Below are 19,272 nucleotides of genomic sequence, written 5' to 3'. Positions count from 1 at the left end.
TTACTCTGCTTAACTCATACTCCTCTGTAACAATATGTTAAGTTGAATAAATGCAGCAAGTAATGCTCTTACAACATTAAGGACAGTGCTTACTTTGTGCCAGGGCTTGCCAGGACTGAACCCCAGCACCTCTAGGCTTGGCAGTTCATAGCCCTGGCACCTCTGGGCTTGCTGAATCAGTTATGAATGTAAAAAAATTGCTTGAGCCCTGGCACCTCTTTTATTACAAACTAAGCGCTGGTTAAGGAGGATTAATTAAGTATGCAAAAGGAAGGAAATTCACAGGTTGAGCTGAGTCCAAAGTAAACCCGAGGTCAGAATACTCTCAAAAGCTTTGATGCAGCAAAGAACTACATCCATGCGTACTGTTACACACTTAAACTACTCCTCCAGTGTAAAGGAAATCTGGGTGTACATCTTTGCAGGACTAGAACGGAACTTTAAGGAGGTTCTGGTGTGATAGGAACTTTTTAGTTCAGTCTGTTTCTTATACTAAATTGGCCACTGTACAGATTCTGCATATTTTACGGTATACTCTTAATCAAATTATGTCACACTGTATTGTCCATTGAAATGTGGATTTGTGAGGCTATGGACTCATTTAATATCAATGAGAGGAGGAGGATCAGAAAAAAATTTCGGAGTCTATTTTTATATGTATCTTTTGAAATAAAAACCCTCCAAAATGGATTGATTTGATTTAGAAAAGTTTGTTTAACAAAATTCAGGTAACCCACAAACAGCTACCCCGACCATCCTGGGACAAACAAAAAACCAAACCAAACAGGAATTAGAATAAACAAGTGTTCATTCGTTTCAATGGGGACTTGCAATGCTGCTTTCCTAGCACCAGGTGGTGCTATGTGAAGCTATAAATAATAGCACTCTCCTGTGACCCAAAATGGAATCAGGCAATAAATACTGATGGTTTCTTCTGGACCCAGAGGAAGCCCAGAATGGCAAACATACTCACGGTAAGAGTGCTTGGTCTCTTTTCTTAATACAAGATCAAGTAGTTCTATAGTATGTGCCCTGCTGCTGGCTTCTCCTAACTTTATTTTGGGGCTTGATAATAGTTTTAATGAAGATTGATTAATAAAACTGAAATATCTTTTATATTGACACCTAAAGAACTGTAATCATGAAGAAGCTTTCCCCTCCTGGCTCTCTCGTCGTCAGTAACAAATGGTTCCATCACAAATATATGAGCAGGCCCCAGTCCTATAAAAGGATCTGCCTGGAGCAACCTGTGTAGCTTCAGGGATCTAGCTATAGAGCCAGGGTTTGGGACAATAATCTCACTGTCAACTTAAATCAAGCTTCTTTCTGTCTGAATTCTTTTACCCACCATGAAGATAGCTCACTAGGGTTACCAACTTTCTACTCGCACAAAACCAAACACCCTTGCTCTGCCCCCTACCTTACTCCTCCTCCAAGGCCCTGCTCACTCCATCCCCTCTCCCTCTGTCGCTCACTCTCCTCATCCTCACTCACTCGCTTATTTTCACCAGGCTGGGGCAGGGGTTTGTGATGTGGGAGTTGGGTCACACACATGTTCTGCACACAGTCTTTCCACAATCACTCATTTACTCTCTTTTCCCTCAGTAACAACAGTTACCGTGGTGGGAAGATTCTCCCCTTGGCAGATGGGAAAGGGAAGGGTATTCAGACCTGGCCCCTGCCATTTATCAGATCTCTTAGGGAAAGGTCCCCAGGAACATCCCTTTTACCAAAGTTTCTCCTGCTTTTAGAATGACCTATAACTAGAGTCCAAACCCTGGTATCCTGTACCGCGCCTGATCGAAAAGGTTTTGATGGAAGATCTAGTGGGATTGTTGAGGAATGTAATCTTCTCTACCCCATCTGGACTTGAAGGGACAGAGACATTACTAAAGCCACATGACCGTGAGCAACCGTGCCCACTCCTCTTACCTGGAGTTGTGGTCCAGTGGATCCACAAAGATCTGAGACCCATTGCCAGAGCCCTTGCACAACCCCCTTTCTGCATTCCTATTTAGAGAGGCATTTAACTTCAAAAAGTGCTATTTTTCCTATATATTCTGGACCTTTCATACCAATGCATTCTCAATCCTAGTATATTATTCAAAGGCTTTTGTACTTCAGAGAAGGGCTAAGCAGGCATTTAGAAGCCTGCAGCAGGTATGAGCTCTGAGACACACTGTTGCAGGGGCTTTTATTGTTTTTTGGGGGGGAGGATTGGGCGGTGGGGGGTTCGGTGTAGACATGAGACATGTAGTCAATATCCCAGGACACTGCTCCAATGGCAAGCTATATATAAAGGGACGGGCAGAATGGATATGGTTCATGTAGCTTTCCCCATCCACACTGCTCTTCTATTCTGTGCTAATGTGACAAACAGATGCCTTTTAGAGCATTTGTCACATGCTGCCAAAACCTGATTTAGGTCACTCGTTTCATAGTTGCTTCACTGGATAGTACTTCAATTGATTTCTGAGCATAAGAACTAGAATTAGTCCATGTCTGTAAAAATACTTTAAAAATCTCTTGCCATGTATGTATATCACTATATAACTGCTCTGGTTACAAGACAAATGAAAAGGAAGAATACCCTGCACTGTAGCAGATTGCTTCGTTACCCTACTGTGAGTGGACAAATTGTTCAAAGAATAACAGTTACTCTTACAAGGCTGCATAAAAAGAATCAAATACTTTCCTTGGAAATACATAGCAATTTCTTGTACTTGGATTGTCTACTAACTAGCATGCCTTTCAGAATTTTAGTAGTATAGCATGTGGTTATTTTTGCCCTCTAATATACAGTATAAAGTAAATACCAGAGATCCCTCTATATCAGTCTCATTCCTGTCTTTAAAACTAGGGATACGCTGGTTACTAAATGTTTCTATTTATAAAGTGTTTATGGGTTTTCTTAAATTATTTAAATGTTTACAAATGTTTGAACATTTAAGCATTTACACGATAAGCCTCATATTGTCCCTGATTCCAAGTCCAGTGAGACAACTAACTTAAGTAAAGTTAGTTACATCTTAAGCGTTTTTAGTATGAAGCCCCATGTCAGCATTTGAGCATCCAAATGAAAGCTGACTATGAGAGCTCACAATAAGTGTTATGTAGCCTGCATGATTATCAGTTTTTACTTGGTGATTTTAAAAGTACAGTGGCTGAACCCCTTTCTCTGTCTTGGGACATAAAACCTCTCTGAGGAAGTCTTTAAAGCAGGGCTCTGGAGTGGAGCCTGGAGCTGGAGCATGGAGCAGCTCTGAAGCAGTGAAGCTGCAGGTTCTTGCCTGGAGCTGGAGTGGAGCCGGAGCACAGCTCCAAAGCCCTGCTTTAAAGGCTTACAGATTATGTCATGGTTTGTTAGGGAAGTAGTACATGCTACCAGCCATACTAGTTTTGGATATCTCAGAAGCAGAGCAGAGAGAATTTTCAGCCACATTTTTTTCTCCAGAAAATGCCCATTTGGGTCAACCAAGTCGTTTCACAAATTCATGTCAGTTTTGGGAAATTGTTTCAGTCAACAAAAAAATTGGACTAGATTCACAAAACCCTGGAGGTGAGGGGATGATGGTACTAAGTGGAACTATTTCAGTAGGAGAGATTGAGAGACACCCACCTCAGAATAGTCAATAACTTGGTAATCTTGGTCCAAAGAGGGTATTCGAACAAGGGTCTCCCCAGAGGAGGTAAAACAGGGGCACTTCTGCCACGCCACCTTCTCCTCGGTTTTGTGAATCTAGCCTGAAATTTCATTTGCTTTTAGTAAGTAACAGGTAAAATGCCCAAACATGAAATGAAACTTTTTTAAATTTCAGGTCAAATTAAGTGTTTCATATGACCTAAAATGAGGTGTGTTTGTTTTTTCAATTCGCTGAAAGTTTTAAAAAAAAACTTGGTTTCAGGTTGACCCAAAACAATAAAAGGTTTTGATTTTTTTTCCCCAGCATTCTCGCAAACCAAAAAATGAGTTATTTGCCCAGGTCTACTCAGAAGTATCAGAGTACACAGTTGTGTCATACCAGAGGCTGATTTTTTTCTGAGATGTGACCAGGGCCAGCTGCAGCTTTTTTGCCGTCCCAAGTGGCGAAGGAAAAAAAAACGATTGAAGGACCCGCTGCCAAAGTGCTGCCGAAGACTGAAGAGGAGCGATTGAGCTGCTGCCAAAGGACCCGCCGTCGAATTACCACCACAGACCCGGACGCCCAGCAATGAACGGACTGCCGCCCCTTTCTGTTGGCCACCCCAGGCACCTGCTTCCTTCACTGGTGCCTGGAGCCGGCCCTGGAGGTGACACCCAGAAGTACTGCTCATAAAAATGGATTGTCACAGATTATGGGGCCAAAAGAGAGATGTCCCAAAATGATTCACAGTTGATAAACATATCTGAAGATACTGGAAGTTAGTCATACTGGCTAGTTCAACAGAACCCAGATAGACAAGGTGGAATAGTGAGTTAAATGTTCTCTAACTGGAAATGGGGGCTAAACTTTGATGTGTCACTAGTGATATAGTTTGGACTCAAGTTGCTCTCTAATGACTTTTCATCTACCCAGGACCAGCTCTAGGTTTTTAGCCGCCCCAAGCAAAAAAATTTTGGCTGCTCCACACCCCAGTCCTGGGATCCCTCCCCCACCCACCAGTGCCCCCCCTGCTGTCCCAGCACTGGGCTCTCTCTCTCCTCCACACCCACACCCCCTGCCGCCCCAGCACTGGGCTCCCCACCCCAAACATGGGATCCGCTACCAGCACACAGTGGCCAGGCCCTGGCCCAGCCGCGACTCCATCCCCATGCAGATGGAGCTGCTGGGTGGCATGGAGCGGGAGTACTTCCAGTGGTGGTGTGGCTGCGGGGTGGCACAGAGAACATGGCCCCCTCCCTGGGCTTCGCGGAGCTGCTCGTGGCCAAGGTGGATCAGTTTGTGCTCACTGCCCTCACCCCCGACATGCTGGTGGCCGAGGACCTGGAGAGCCCCCCACCTGCTGCTCTTCAGCCTCACCACGCCCTGACCCAGCCCCAGCGGGTGGGAAGGCAAGGATCTCCAGCTGTGGGGCTACCTGCTCAGCACCAACGAGCCCAGCCGGCCGCTCACCTCCTCACACACTCTGGGAGCCCCTCTCGCTGCTGCAGCCCGGGCTCGGCTCCAGGGGACCCTGTTTCCTTCCCTCCCTGGCTCCTCACACATTCTCTTGCCACCACAGCCCAGGCCCTGGAGCCAAGCCCAGGTTACGGCCACGGTGAGAGGGTCTCCCAGAGTGTGTGAGGAGCTGGGGATGGAAGGGGAGCCGAGCCCGGGCTGCAGCTGTGAGAGGGGCTCCTGGAGTGTGTGAGGAGCCAGGGAGGGAGGGAAGCAGGGCCTGGGATGCAGGGCGGGAGGAGGGGTCCTGCTGCTGCAGCCGCTCTGAGTCTCCCCAGGATGGTGCAGCGTCTCCCCGTGAGAGTGTCCCAGAATTCAGTAGTTAAAAAGTGTTCTTAAAATGTAAAAGTCTGTTAGTTATATACTTAGTAGTATATGTAAAGGTGCATGTGTTGTAGTAATCTGTTTATTTTAAAGTTCTAAAAGAAAATCGCCGCCAGTGAGCTTCCCCACTGTCTGCAATTTGGGGGGCGTGTCATAAACAGATAGCTAAGGGTTAATGTCTCTTTCACCTGAAGCACCTGACCAGAGGACCAATCAAAAAACCGGATTTTTTCAACTCTGGGTGGAGGGAAGTTTGTGTCTGAGTCTTTTGTCTTCTGCCTGCTTTCTCTGAGCTTTGGAGAAGTAGTTTCTACTTTCTAGTCTTCTGTTTCTAAGTGTAAGGACAAAGAGATCAGATAGTAAGTTATATGGTTTCTTTTCTTTGGTATTTGCATGAATATAAGTGCTGGAGTGCTTTGATTTGTATTCTTTTTGAATAAGGCTGTTTATTCAATATTCTTTAAGCAATTGACCCTGTATTGTGTCACCTTAATACAGAGAGACCATTTGTATGTATTTTTCTTTCTTTTTATATAAAGCTTTCTTTTAAGACCTGTTGAAGTTTTCTTTACTGGGAAATTTCAGGAAAATTGAGTCTGTACTCACCAGGGAATTGGTGGGAGGAAGAAATCAGGGGGGAGATCTGTGTGTGTTGGATTTGCTAGCCTGATTTTGCATTCCCTCTGGGTGAAGAGAAAAGTACTTTTTGTTTCCAGGACTGGGAACAGAGAGGGGGAGTCACTCTGTGTAGTTTCACAGAGCTTGTGTCTGTGTATCTCTCCAGGAGCACCTGGAGGGAGGAAGGGGAAAAGGATTATTTCCCTTTGTTGTGAGACTCAAGGGATTTGGGTCTTGGGGTCCCCAGGGAAGGTTTTTCAGGGGGACCAGAGTGCCCCAAAACACTCTAATTTTTTGGGTGGTGGCAGCAAGTACCAGGTCCAAGCTGGTAGCTAAGCTTGGAGGTTTTCATGCTAACCCCCATATTTTGGACGCTAAGGTCCAAATCTGGGACTAAGGTTATGACATGGTGTAGCAGCGGTTGGGATATAGACAGAATCCAGAAGCCAGTAGGAATATTATATTTTTCTTTTCTCTGCTAAGGGCTTTTTAGCAGAGAGAAACAGTTTGGTTTTAAAAGGGAACCAGAGAGAATTTTTTTTTCTGCTCTCTCTGGCAGTTTGTGGCTTGCATCATAAGCAAGAAACCATTAAGGTGCTATTAAGAGTCTTTTGTCACACAATAGCACTCCCATTGAGAGTCATTACCAGCACTATATATATGCAAATAAAGTGGTTTTTCTAGTTTACGCTAGAGGAAGAAAAGGAAAAAAGCACTGTTGCTAGGCAGACTCCAGGAGGCAACAGAGCCTGCAGTTCAGAAGATAAACACCGGAGGGCACCCCAACACAAGAAAACAGGAATCATGACTTCTAAGGCAAAAATTGAGGCCGAAGAGCAATTCAAAGAAGCTGAACACAGGCGACAAATGGAGATGAAAGAAAGAGAAGAACAAATCAAACAGGCAGCACACAAAAGAAAACTAGAAGAAGAAGAGGTGGCCTACCGAAGGAAACAAGCAGAAGATGAGTTGGCCCACAGAAGGAAGCAAGAAGAAGAAGAGTTGGCCCACCGCCGAGAAATGGAAAAACAACAAAAAAAAATGAAGAGAAGGAAAAACAGAGAAAACATGAACTGGACTTGGCAAAAGCTGGGCTGCATGTGCCAGCCAACCCTAACAACCCGGCGCCAATTATTGCTCCACAGCACCGGAAATTTCCCACCTACAAGGCAGGTGATGACACCAAGGCCTTCTTGAAAAATTTTGAAAGAGCCTGTCTTGGGTACAGCATCCCTGAAGACCAGTACATGGTAGAATTAAGGTCACAGCTCAGTGGACCTTTAGCAGAGGTGGCAGCTGAAATGCCTAAGCAGCAAATGAATGACTATAAACTTTTTCAAACCAAGGCCAGATACCGAATGGGGATAACCCCAGATCATGCCCGTCGGCGCTTCAGAACCCAAAAGTGGAAACCAGAGGTGTCATTTCCCAAACACGCCTACTACATTGCAAAAAACTATGAGGCCTGGATAACAGAAAACAACGTTCAAACCTTGGAAGAACTGCACCTCCTCATACAAATGGAGCAGTTCTTGGATGGTGTTCCTAAAGACATCACACGGTACATACAAGATGAAAAACCCAAAGATCTCGCTGAGGCGGGGGAGATTGGAGCCAAATGGATGGAACTGGCAAAAAGCAAGAAAGCTACTGTCAAGGGGAACGATTACCCCAGGGGGCACACAGACCATAAACCCTACAACCGAGGACAGCCAAAGACCCCACATACCACCCAAGTAAAGCCACAGACACCCTACTCTTCCACCTCACCAGTCTCCAGTAACTCACCTCGGTCCAGTGACCCATCAGATGGAAGATGCTTTAAGTGTAATGAACTGGGACATATCAAGGCCAACTGTCCAAAGAACACCATGCGAGTGCAATTCATTACACCACCATCACACCAAAGATCCCCAGGCCCGGATGCCTCTCAAATACCCTTGGAGCGAAGGGAAAATTTGAGAGTGGGCGGAAAGAAGGTTACTGCTTGGAGAGACACGGGGGCACAAGTGTCAGCTATCCACCAATCCTTCGTTGACCCCAAATTCATCAACCCAAAGGCCAAAGTTACAATTTACCCCTTCATGTCACAAGCTGTAGACTTGCCTACAGCTAAACTGCCTGTCCAGTACAAAGGCTGGTCAGGAATGTGGACTTTTGCAGTCTATGACAATTATCCTATCCCCATGCTACTGGGGGAAGACTTGGCCAACCAGGTGAGGCGGGCCAAGAGAGTGGGAATGGTTACACGTAGCCAAACCAGGCAAGCTTCCAGACCCATTCCTGTTCCTGAACCGTCCACAGATGCCCCGTCTGGGTTACCAGAGACCCAGACCGAGGTAGTGGATCCAGATTCCATGCCAACCACTGAAACAGCCACAGCACCTCCAGTCCCAGGCCCGGAACTGGAACAGCAACCAGCACCAGCGATTGCAACCCCATCTTCAAACTCAACGCCAGTGGGCGCCAGCGAGCCACAACTGGCAGAAGCAACAGACAGCCATACCCAAAAGGCTCAGCCAGAGCCTGAAATACCCTCAGGTGCACCAGCGGAGAGCAGTTCACCAGCAACGGAAACAACCCCATCACCTACATCGCTTTCAGAAGGACCAAGCCCAAGTCCACAGTCTGAGGAAGAACTGGTGACCCCAGCCTCAAGGGAACAGTTCCAGACTGAGCAGGAAGCAGATGACAGCCTTCAGAAAGCGTGAGCGGCGGCACGGAGCACCCCACCGCCTCTCAGCTCTTCTAATCGATCCCGGTTTGTTATAGACCAAGGACTTTTATACAAGGAAATTCTTTCTGGTGGACACCGGGAAGAATGGCAGCCGCAAAAACAGTTGGTGGTTCCAACTAAGTACCGGGGGAAGCTCTTAAGCTTAGCCCATGATCATCCCAGTGGCCATGCTGGGGTGAACAGAACCAAGGACCGGTTGGGGAAGTCCTTCCACTGGGAGGGGATGGGCAAGGATGTTGCCAAGTATGTCCGGTCTTGTGAGGTATGCCAAAGAGTGGGAAAGCCTCAAGACCAGGTCAAGGCCCCTCTCCAGCCACTCCCCATAATTAAGGTCCCATTTCAGCGAGTAGCTGTGGATATTCTGGGCCCTTTCCCAAAAAAGACGCCCAGAGGAAAGCAGTACGTACTGACTTGAGTGGACTTTGCTACCCGATGGCCAGAAGCAGTCGCTCTAGGCAACACCAGGGCTAACACTGTGTGCCTGGCCCTAACAGACATCTTTGCCAGGGTAGGATGGCCCTCTGACATCCTTACAGATTCAGGGTCTAATTTCCTGGCAGGGACCATGAAAAAACTGTGGGAAACTCATGGGGTGAATCACTTGGTTGCCACCCCGTACCACCATCAGACCAATGGCCTGGTGGAAAGGTTCAATGGAACTTTGGGGGCCATGATACGAAAATTCATCAACGAATTCTCCAATAATTGGGACCTAGTGTTGCAGCAGTTGCTGTTTGCCTACAGGGCTGTACCACATCCCAGTTTAGGGTTTTCACCATTTAAACTTGTGTATGGTCACGAGGTTAAGGGGCCATTACAGTTGGTGAAGCAGCAATGGGAGGGGTTTACGCCTTCTCCAGGAACTAACATTCTGGACTTTGTAAGCAACCTACAAAGCACCCTCCGACACTCTTTAGCCCTTGCTAGAGAGAACCTAAAGGATGCTCAAGAAGAGCAAAAGGCCTGGTGTGACAGACATGCCAGAGAACGTTCCTTCAAGGTAGGAGACCAGGTTATGGTCTTGAAGGCGCAACAGGCCCATAAGATGGAAGCATCATGGGAAGGGCCATTCACGGTCCAAGAGCGCCTGGGAGCTGTAAACTACCTCATAGCATTTCCCAATTCCTCACTAAAGCCTAAAGTGTACCATGTTAATTCTCTCAAGCCTTTCTATTCCAGAGACTTACAGGTTTGTCAGTTTACAGTTCAGGAAGATGATGCTGAGTGGCCTGACGGTGTCTACTACGACGGGAAAAAAGACGGTGGCGTGGAAGAGGTGAACCTCTCAACCACCCTGGAACGTCTGCAGCGGCGACAAATCAAGGAGCTGTGCACTAGCTTCGCCCCATTGTTCTCAGCCACCCCAGGACGGACTGAACGGGCATACCACTCCATTGATACAGGTAATGCTCACCCAATCAGAACCCCACCCTACCGGGTGTCTCCTCATGCCCAAGCTGCTATAAAACAGGAGATCCAGAACATGCTACAGATGGGTATAATCCACCCATCTACCAGTGCATGGGCATCTCCAGTGGTTCTGGTACCCAAACCAGATGGGAAAATACGCTTTTGCGTGGACTACCGTAAGCTAAATGCTGTAACTCGTCTGGACAACTATCCAATGCCACGTACCGATGAGCTATTGGAGAAGTTGTGACGTGCCCAGTTCATCTCTACAATAGACTTAACCAAGGGGTACTGGCAAGTACCGCTAGATGAACCTGCCAAGGAGAGGTCAGCATTCGTCACCCATGCGGGGGTGTATGAATTCAATGTCCTTCCTTTCGGCCTTCAAAATGCACCCGCCACCTTCCAGAGGCTGGTAAATGGTCTACTAGCTGGACTGGGAAAATTTGCAGTTGCCTACCTCGATGATGTGGCCATTTTTTCAGACTCCTGGCCCGAACACCTACTACACCTGGAAAAGGTCTTTGAGCGCATCAGGCAGGCAGGACTAACTGTTAAGGCCAAAAAGTGTCAAATAGGCCAAAACAGAGTGACTTACCTGGGGCACCAGGTGGGTCGAGGAACCATAAACCCCCTACAGGCCAAGGTGAATGCTATCCAAAAGTGGCCTGTCCCACGGTCCAAGAAGCTGGTCCAATCCTTCTTAGGCTTGGCCGGATACTACAGGCGATTTGTACCACACTACAGCCAAATCGCTGCCCCATTGACCGACCTGACCAAAAAGACCCAGCCAAATGCCGTTAAGTGGACTAATGAGTGTCAAAAGGCCTTTACCCAGCTTAAAGCGATGCTCATGTCTGACCCTGTGCTCAGGGCCCCGGACTTTGACAAGCCATTCCTAGTAACCACAGATGCATCTGAGCGTGGTATAGGAGCAGTGCTCATGCAGGAAGCAACAAATCACAACTTCCATCCTGTCGTGTTTCTCAGTAAGAAACTGTCTGAGAGGGAAAGTCACTGGTCAGTCAGTGAAAAGGAATGCTATGCCATTGTGTACGCCCTGAAAAAGCTACGCCCATATGTTTGGGGACGGCGGTTCCAACTACAAACTGACCATGCTGCACTAAAGTGGCTTCATACTGCCAAGGGGAACAACAAAAAACTTCTTCGTTGGAGTTTAGCTCTCCAAGATTTTAATTTTGAAATTCAACACATTACAGGAGCTTCTAATAAAGTTGCTGATGCACTCTCCCGTGAGAGTTTCCCAGAATTCAGTAGTTAAAAAGTGTTCTTAAAATGTAAAAGTCTGTTAGTTATATACTTAGTAGTATATGTAAAGATGCATGTGTTGTAGTAATCTGTTTATTTTAAAGTTCTAAAAGAAAATCGCCGCCAGTGAGCTTCCCCACTGTCTGCAATTTGGGGGGCGTGTCATAAACAGATAGCTAAGGGTTAATGTCTCTTTCACCTGAAGCACCTGACCAGAGGACCAATCAAAAAACCGGATTTTTTCAACTCTGGGTGGAGGGAAGTTTGTGTCTGAGTCTTTTGTCTTCTGCCTGCTTTCTCTGAGCTTTGGAGAAGTAGTTTCTACTTTCTAGTCTTCTGTTTCTAAGTGTAAGGACAAAGAGATCAGATAGTAAGTTATATGGTTTCTTTTCTTTGGTATTTGCATGAATATAAGTGCTGGAGTGCTTTGATTTGTATTCTTTTTGAATAAGGCTGTTTATTCAATATTCTTTAAGCAATTGACCCTGTATTGTGTCACCTTAATACAGAGAGACCATTTGTATGTATTTTTCTTTCTTTTTATATAAAGCTTTCTTTTAAGACCTGTTGAAGTTTTCTTTACTGGGAAATTTCAGGAAAATTGAGTCTGTACTCACCAGGGAATTGGTGGGAGGAAGAAATCAGGGGGGAGATCTGTGTGTGTTGGATTTGCTAGCCTGATTTTGCATTCCCTCTGGGTGAAGAGAAAAGTACTTTTTGTTTCCAGGACTGGAAACAGAGAGGGGGAGTCACTCTGTGTAGTTTCACAGAGCTTGTGTCTGTGTATCTCTCCAGGAGCACCTGGAGGGAGGAAGGGGAAAAGGATTATTTCCCTTTGTTGTGAGACTCAAGGGATTTGGGTCTTGGGGTCCCCAGGGAAGGTTTTTCAGGGGGACCAGAGTGCCCCAAAACACTCTAATTTTTTGGGTGGTGGCAGCAAGTACCAGGTCCAAGCTGGTAGCTAAGCTTGGAGGTTTTCATGCTAACCCCCATATTTTGGACGCTAAGGTCCAAATCTGGGACTAAGGTTATGACAGATGCACCCCATCAGGTGTTGCATGGGAGCATTTAAAGTTTAATTCCTACTCAGCAACTCAAATGCAGTAATATGTTATTTATATGGATCTGTAATATTGCATGCAGTTTTGCTATTTCTTATTACTTTCTCTGCTGAAAGAGCTTGCACAAATATGCATTCGTTTTAACCACATCTGTCATATACAATTAAAGCAATCTGCATGTGACAAGAACTTTCCTTTGTGACCCATTATTATGAATTACATTTGGAAATCATTGTTATACCTTAGCCCTGATCATAATGAACTTATTTAGTATTCATATGAACAGGATGCACATTCTGTTTCATTGTAACTTAGCAATAGTTATTGGGCACATTTTTCCTGCATTTTCATTCTGCTTCTACAGTTTATGACAGTTTAACAATTGCTACCAAGTCTAGTAAAGCTCAGTAGTGGTAGAATTTGGAAGGTTTCTAATGTCGGAGACGGGAAGCTTTACTAAATGGAAGTGAAATGTTAGTTTGGAGGCAGGGATAGGGATATGTGTTGGTAAAACTCAAATCCAGCCAGCAGTTGGAAATGGGAGGTGCTCACATATCATGGTGTTGGGGGCCATAAAAATACATAGAGTTTGTCTAATCACAATATAATTTCCATATGGCATGGGTATAACAGGGATCTTTAAGGGGGGGTATAGCTCCACCAAGACCTTCTTCCTGGCTTCTGCCCAAAACAAGTAATTCTGGGAGCTATAGGGCAGGGCTGATGGGAATTGAGGGCTTGGCAGTAGTGCATGCTGGGAAAGGGGGCAGGGAGATGAATATCTTGCTGTTTTTCACTGCAAGAGAGAGAAAAAAGGAAACAATTCCTGTTGTAAGTCTTGTGGCAGGGGCTTGGGCTCTTTGTCTCCCCCATCAGAGCCTGGCAGGGACATTTTAAAGGAGTTGCTGAAAGAGCCTGGAAAGAGGCCTAAAAAGGCAGCCAGATTGCTGGGTAAGGTATCCCTCAGAATGGGTGATATTTGGCAGGGAGTATCAAGTCCTGAGAGTGGAATTAAGGCACTGCCGAGCAAAGGGAGTACGGGGAATAGACATGGGGAAGAGTAGTCAGGCTGGACACCACTCATTGTTGAAGAGCCCATGGTACAGCTTGCAGAAGAGGGAAGGTGTAAGTTCTCCTTTGCCTCTGAGGATATGCAGCTGGTAGTGTGCCTCCCAGCTTGGGTAGACAGACATGCACTAGTTCTGCTTGAGTTGGTGCATTAAACATACCGGCACGAGCAAGTGGCACAGACTAGCCGTCCAGGCTCAGACACAGGACATTAGGCAGGCTCATACTGTGCCGCCACTGATGCAACAGTCAGAGAATCAGAGAAGATTAGGGTTGGAAGGGACCTCAGGATCTCATCTAGTCCAACCCCCTGCTCAAAGCAGGACCAATCCCCACCTAAATCATCCCAGCCAGGGCTTTGTCAAGCCTGACCTTAAAAACCCAAGGCCGCCCAGAGTATTCAGGAGGCCTGGGGCAGAGCCGGGTCTTCGGAGGCAATTCAGGGGCGAGTCCCTCTCAGAGGGAAGGACCTGCTGCTGAATGCAGCTGAAGAATGAAGCAGCGGTGGAAAAGCAGCCTAAGTGCTGCCGATCGTGGCTTTTTTTTTGTTTTGCCCCACAGCTTGTGGCGCTTGTACTCACCGGGTGGAGCTCGGAGGCTTCAGCAGCACTTCTGCGGCAGGTCCTTCACTCGTTCCGAGTCTTCAGCTGCACTGAAGGACCCGCCATCAAAGACCCAGAGCTAGTGAAAGGTCTGTCACCAAAAACCTGGAGTGGCTCATGGGGCCCCTGCGGCAAATTGCTCCACTTGCCTCCCCCCTCCAGGCGGCCCTGTAAAAACCTCTAAGGAAAGAGATTGCACCACCTCCCTAGGTAACCCATTCCAGTGCTTCACCACCCTTCTAGTGAAATAGATTTTCCTAATATCCAACCTAGATCTCCCCCACTGCAATTTGAGACCATTGCTTCTTGTTCTGTCATCTGCCACCACTGAGAACAGCCGAGCTCCGTCCTCTTTGGAACCCCCTCTTCAAGTAGTTGAAGGCTGCTATCAAATCCCCCCCTCACTTCTCTTCTGCAGCCTAAATAACCCCAGTTCCCTCAGTCTCTCCTCGTAAGTCATGTGCCCCAGCCCCCTAATTATTTTCATTGTCTTCCATTGGACTCTCTCCAATTTGTTCACATCTTTTCTGTAGTGGGGGGCTATATGTACGCCGCTGTGTTTAGCACACTAGCTTGAGCAGAGCTAGTGCGGCTCTCTGCTTGGGCTGAAAGGCATGCTCCCAGCTGCAGTATAGACAAATCCTGAGGGACTAGCCGATGTCTTTGCAGTTGTATCTCTGAGAAGGGAGAAGACTGACAGACCTCGAGGGAGGCCTGTGAACTAGGAAAGAGAGTGGGTGAGGACTTGGACATTCATTTGGACTTTCATTAACTCAGAAGGGGTGGAATTTTCATCTAGTTGTGGCGGGGGACGGGGGATTGAGGCAGCAGTTTTATCCACACCATAAAAGATGTTGTTTTCAGCAAATGTCATCATTTGTGTATGGGTGGCACAGAATCATCTGACACATCACTGCCTCTTGAGAGGTCACGTATAAGTTGAAAAGAAGAGGAAATAGTTCTCCCAACTCTGTGAAATTCTGCATATGCTGGAGGAAAGGGGTGGGGAGTTTCAGCATTCCATCACTCTTCTCTGGGACCTGTTAGACAGGAATGACTGAAACTAACTTTAGTTCTGCACCATCCACTATTGCTTGGTTTTGTATGATCAAAGGTGTCGAAGACTACTGATAAACACCACTGCAAAAGCACTGAAGTTTGTCTTGTGTTCATACCCATAGAAAAACATCTACTGGTGATACCAGAGCCATCTACTTGCCATTCTGACTATGAAGCCTGACTATGAAGGATCTAGGATGAGCATAGATCTGATATTAGTGACATTCAGTCACTCCCACATTCCAACTGACAGTTCCAGGAAGGATAGTTGGAGGTGTGATGGTAGTTGGTAAGATCACAACTACTAAAATAAAATGCAGTTCTAGCCAACGTCCTGTACAAACAGTATGCAGCATAACACAGAAAGGCCTCTTTATTTTAGCTCTCACTGTAAATTCCATTTGTCTCATTTATTCCTAAAACAATACCACCTATAATTCAGGGAGAAAAAAATGTGCTTGATAACAGAAAATGTATGTTTGTGCATGGCTGAAAAAAAAAAAGATATGCTGTCTGATAAAATATAGAGTTTGGTGGGCTGTTAATCAGTGTAATAATTAATCTTCCCTACTATTCCTTTTACACATTAGTCATTATCACAAAGAGGCTCTCATCTCTCCAAATTACATCATATAAACTCACTACACTAATGGATCTTTCTGAGTAGTTGCCTTTATTTAGCTATATCATGATAATTTGATTATATCATTGCAAATCAAAAGCAGGACTGGGATTCGTCTGTGTGGTTACAGAACATAAGTTCCCATCTGTGGTCCATGGACCACTGGTTGGCCCCAGAGCACTTCCTGGCTGTCTGCAGAGAATTGGTTGTTGTCATGGTGCTGGCTTCTCCTCATTTCCATCTGCTAAATCACATGAAAAGAAAGCTAAAATATATGAAATACTTGAATAATATTAATTTCCCATATAAGCAATTGCTATGGTTCCAACAGGACATTATGCAATTGTGAATGGACAATTTTGAAGGAATCCGTTAAACAATCTCTGTATTAAAATGTGACTCATGCTATGAAAAGATTTCGGAATGCTGGCTGTGTCTGCAAGCAGCCTGCAACAAGAGCTCTGAATAGTGTGAACTGCCCTATTCATCTCAATAGGAGTGTTAAATCAGAAACCTCAAGGTCATTGTTAACTGTTTCACTGCTGATCACCTTATCAGAAACATCCAGCTAATGTACTCACACCACAATCCCAAACTACCTCCCAGGTGCCAAAAACCCCAGACTGTCCCTTACCCAGCATCCTCCTGACAACCTGGATGACATAATTAGTGTTGCTAATACAAAACTCTGCACCACACTTACTACTGATGATGTGCGGGTAGCATACACAATATTGGCCTCCCTTTTTTAAAATGTACTTGATACTGTCAGATTTCCTGTCTGCTGTACCAGAGAGCCATAAAGCTGGTCTTGCTGCCGAAATTAGTTCCAGTTTCTTGAGGGGGCTTGATTAGTATTCCCATTTCACAAACAAGAAAGCCCAAGGACAAATGAAGTGGCATAGCTCAGGCTAGGACTTGGGAGTTCCTAAATCCTAGTCCCTAATCCACTAGGGCATACTGCCTCAGATTTAACAATCAATGGAGGGATTATCTACATTTTTATGCCCTGATTTTAAAAACATCTATGCGCATACTTGCTAACATGACCAGGCCTATTAACTTCAGTGGAACTACTCAAGTGAGTAGAGCTAAGCATCTACTTAAGTGTTTGCTTGGGGTCTGATTGTATGAGGTGCCACTGAGCCCTCTGGCCCCAATCCAGTTAAACACATGCTTAAGTGCTCTGCTGGACTGGGACTAGGGTTCTCAGTGCCTTGCAGAATTAGGCCACTAGTAAGCAATCAACAACCTCTACCCTAAATTTACATACTTCAGAACAGTAGGATGTCATTTGTCTGGACCTTGTGCTTTGTCAGTTTGTAACTGAAGTTGAGCCAGACCCAAATTCCTGGATCTGAATACACCGCTACCCCGCTATAACGTGACCCGCTATAACATGGGTTCGCATATAGTGCGGTAGCAGCGGGGCTCCGGCAGCACTTTAAAGTGTCCAGGGCTCCAGCTACTGCGGGGAGCCCAGGGCCCTTTAAATCACCGCTGGAGCCCTGCCACCGCTACCCCAGGGCTGTGGCAGTGAGGCTCACCAGCGATTTAAAGGGCCTGGGGCCCCCCACGGCCGGAGCCCCGGGCTCTTTAAATCACCGCTGCAGCCCTGTCTCCGCTACCCCGATATAACAGCATTTCACTTATAATGCGGTAGGGATTTTTGGCTCCCCACGACCACGTTATATTGGGGTAGCAGTGTACCTCTAAACTTTATGGAAGCTGGCTCTGTCTCCAAGCTTTGCACTTAGAGCCTATCTCTGTTCTGGATGAATGATAAAGCTTTTTAACGCTAATCTCCTACTCCCTTCTCAACTAATGGAACAAAAAGAAGGAAAATTTATCTCAGTCCCTGGGATATTATCTTCCACTTTTGGGAATAGACTCATCAAACCATTTAGGCCATGAGTGATAAACAACTTTTTTAAACAGATAAAAAGCAAATTGGCAAAGAGACAATAAGGATATTAAGGGCTAATATTGGGAAACAGAATGAAAGATGATTATCTTCATTAAATTTCTGATTTAGCATTTCTTTTATACCCTTTTCTTTAATTTTTCTTTACCCCTTTCACTGTTGTTCATTTCTGATATGTCAGGGTTATAAAATCCTCCCACATAAAAGTGGGGAAATTCAAATTGTGTAATTTAGAATCTTCCACAGCAGAATTCAGTGATTTTTTCAAAATCTTAGAATCTAGAAACTTTTATTTAAAAATATGTGCCAGTTGATTCTTTGAGTTAACAAAATAGAAAAATGAAACTGATTCGTGCTTTGTAGACTGTCATTTCCCTGTGAACGAACAGGAAACTTGCTTGCCTCAATGGGAAAGGTGTTGGCTTAATAGACCTGGTAAATGAAGTCCTCTTTTTTTTATAAACAGGGTGGCGGCAGCAGCAGAGCAAGCTTTTCACCCAAAATGCCCTGCCAGCATGCTTCAATCCTGATATGAGAGGCTTCCTGTAGTCTCCATGGCGCATGCAATTCTTGGTCTTTGCTGTGTCTGCCAAATAGTGCTGAGTTTGTGACACTGGAAGGGCTCAATTCCAACTCCTAACTCATCTCATATGATAGCCACCGATTAAACTCTGCTGAGCTGGGCTAGATTCAAACTGGTGACCTACATATGAATGGTTCTGTAGCATACGTTTCCCAATAGTGCTAATGATAACATCTTCCAGAATGAGTACCAGCAACCCTCAGACAGCTCTCCCAGCACCTTTTCAGCAGCACCTAACCCCAGCAGCATTCTACAGGCCATTACCCTCTGATCCCACTGATGATTACCAAAAGAAACTATATCCTCTGCTCAAAAAACTCCCTGAGAAAGTACAAGAACAGATCTGTACAGACACATCCCTAGAACCCTGACCAGGTGTATTTTATTTGCTACCCAAGATCCATAAACCTGGAAATCCTGAACGCACCATCATCTCAAGCATTGGCACCTTAACAGCAGGATTGTCTGGCTATGTGGACTCTCTCCTCAGGCCCTATGCTACTAGCACTCCCAGCTATCTTCGAGACACCACTGACTTCCTGAGGAAACTACAATCTTTTCTGGTGATCTTTCAGAAAACAGCATCCTGGCCACTGTGGATGTGGAAGCCCTCTACACCAACATTCCACACAAAGATGGATTACAAGCCATCAGGAATAGTATCCCCGATAATATCACGGCTAACCTGGTGGCTGAACTTTGTGACTTTGTCCTCACCCACAACTATTTCACATTTGGGGACAATATATACCTTCAAGTCAGTGGCACTGCTATGGGTACCCGCATGGCCCCACAGTATGCCAACATCTTTATGGGTGACTTAGAACAACGCTTCCTTAGCTCTCGTTCCCTAATGT

The 19,272-nt window shown here is 45.8% G+C and overlaps 1 long non-coding RNA gene across 1 annotated transcript; it reads left to right on the top strand.

Annotated features, from left to right (window-relative positions):
• Positions 1-6,636: 6,636 nt before the first annotated feature.
• Positions 6,637-7,128, top strand: LOC127044313 (uncharacterized). Its single transcript, XR_007772454.1, has 2 exons — positions 6,637-7,016; positions 7,050-7,128. It is a non-coding gene; the product is annotated as an uncharacterized LOC127044313 (long non-coding RNA).
• The last annotated feature ends 12,144 nt before the right edge of the window (positions 7,129-19,272 follow it).

The sequence above is a fragment of the Gopherus flavomarginatus genome, chromosome 2 (genome assembly GCF_025201925.1).
Source record: "Gopherus flavomarginatus isolate rGopFla2 chromosome 2, rGopFla2.mat.asm, whole genome shotgun sequence".
NCBI classification, from domain to species: domain Eukaryota; kingdom Metazoa; phylum Chordata; order Testudines; family Testudinidae; genus Gopherus; species Gopherus flavomarginatus.
Note: the sequence above shows the minus strand (reverse complement) of the source record. Positions and strands in the feature narration are given on the sequence as shown.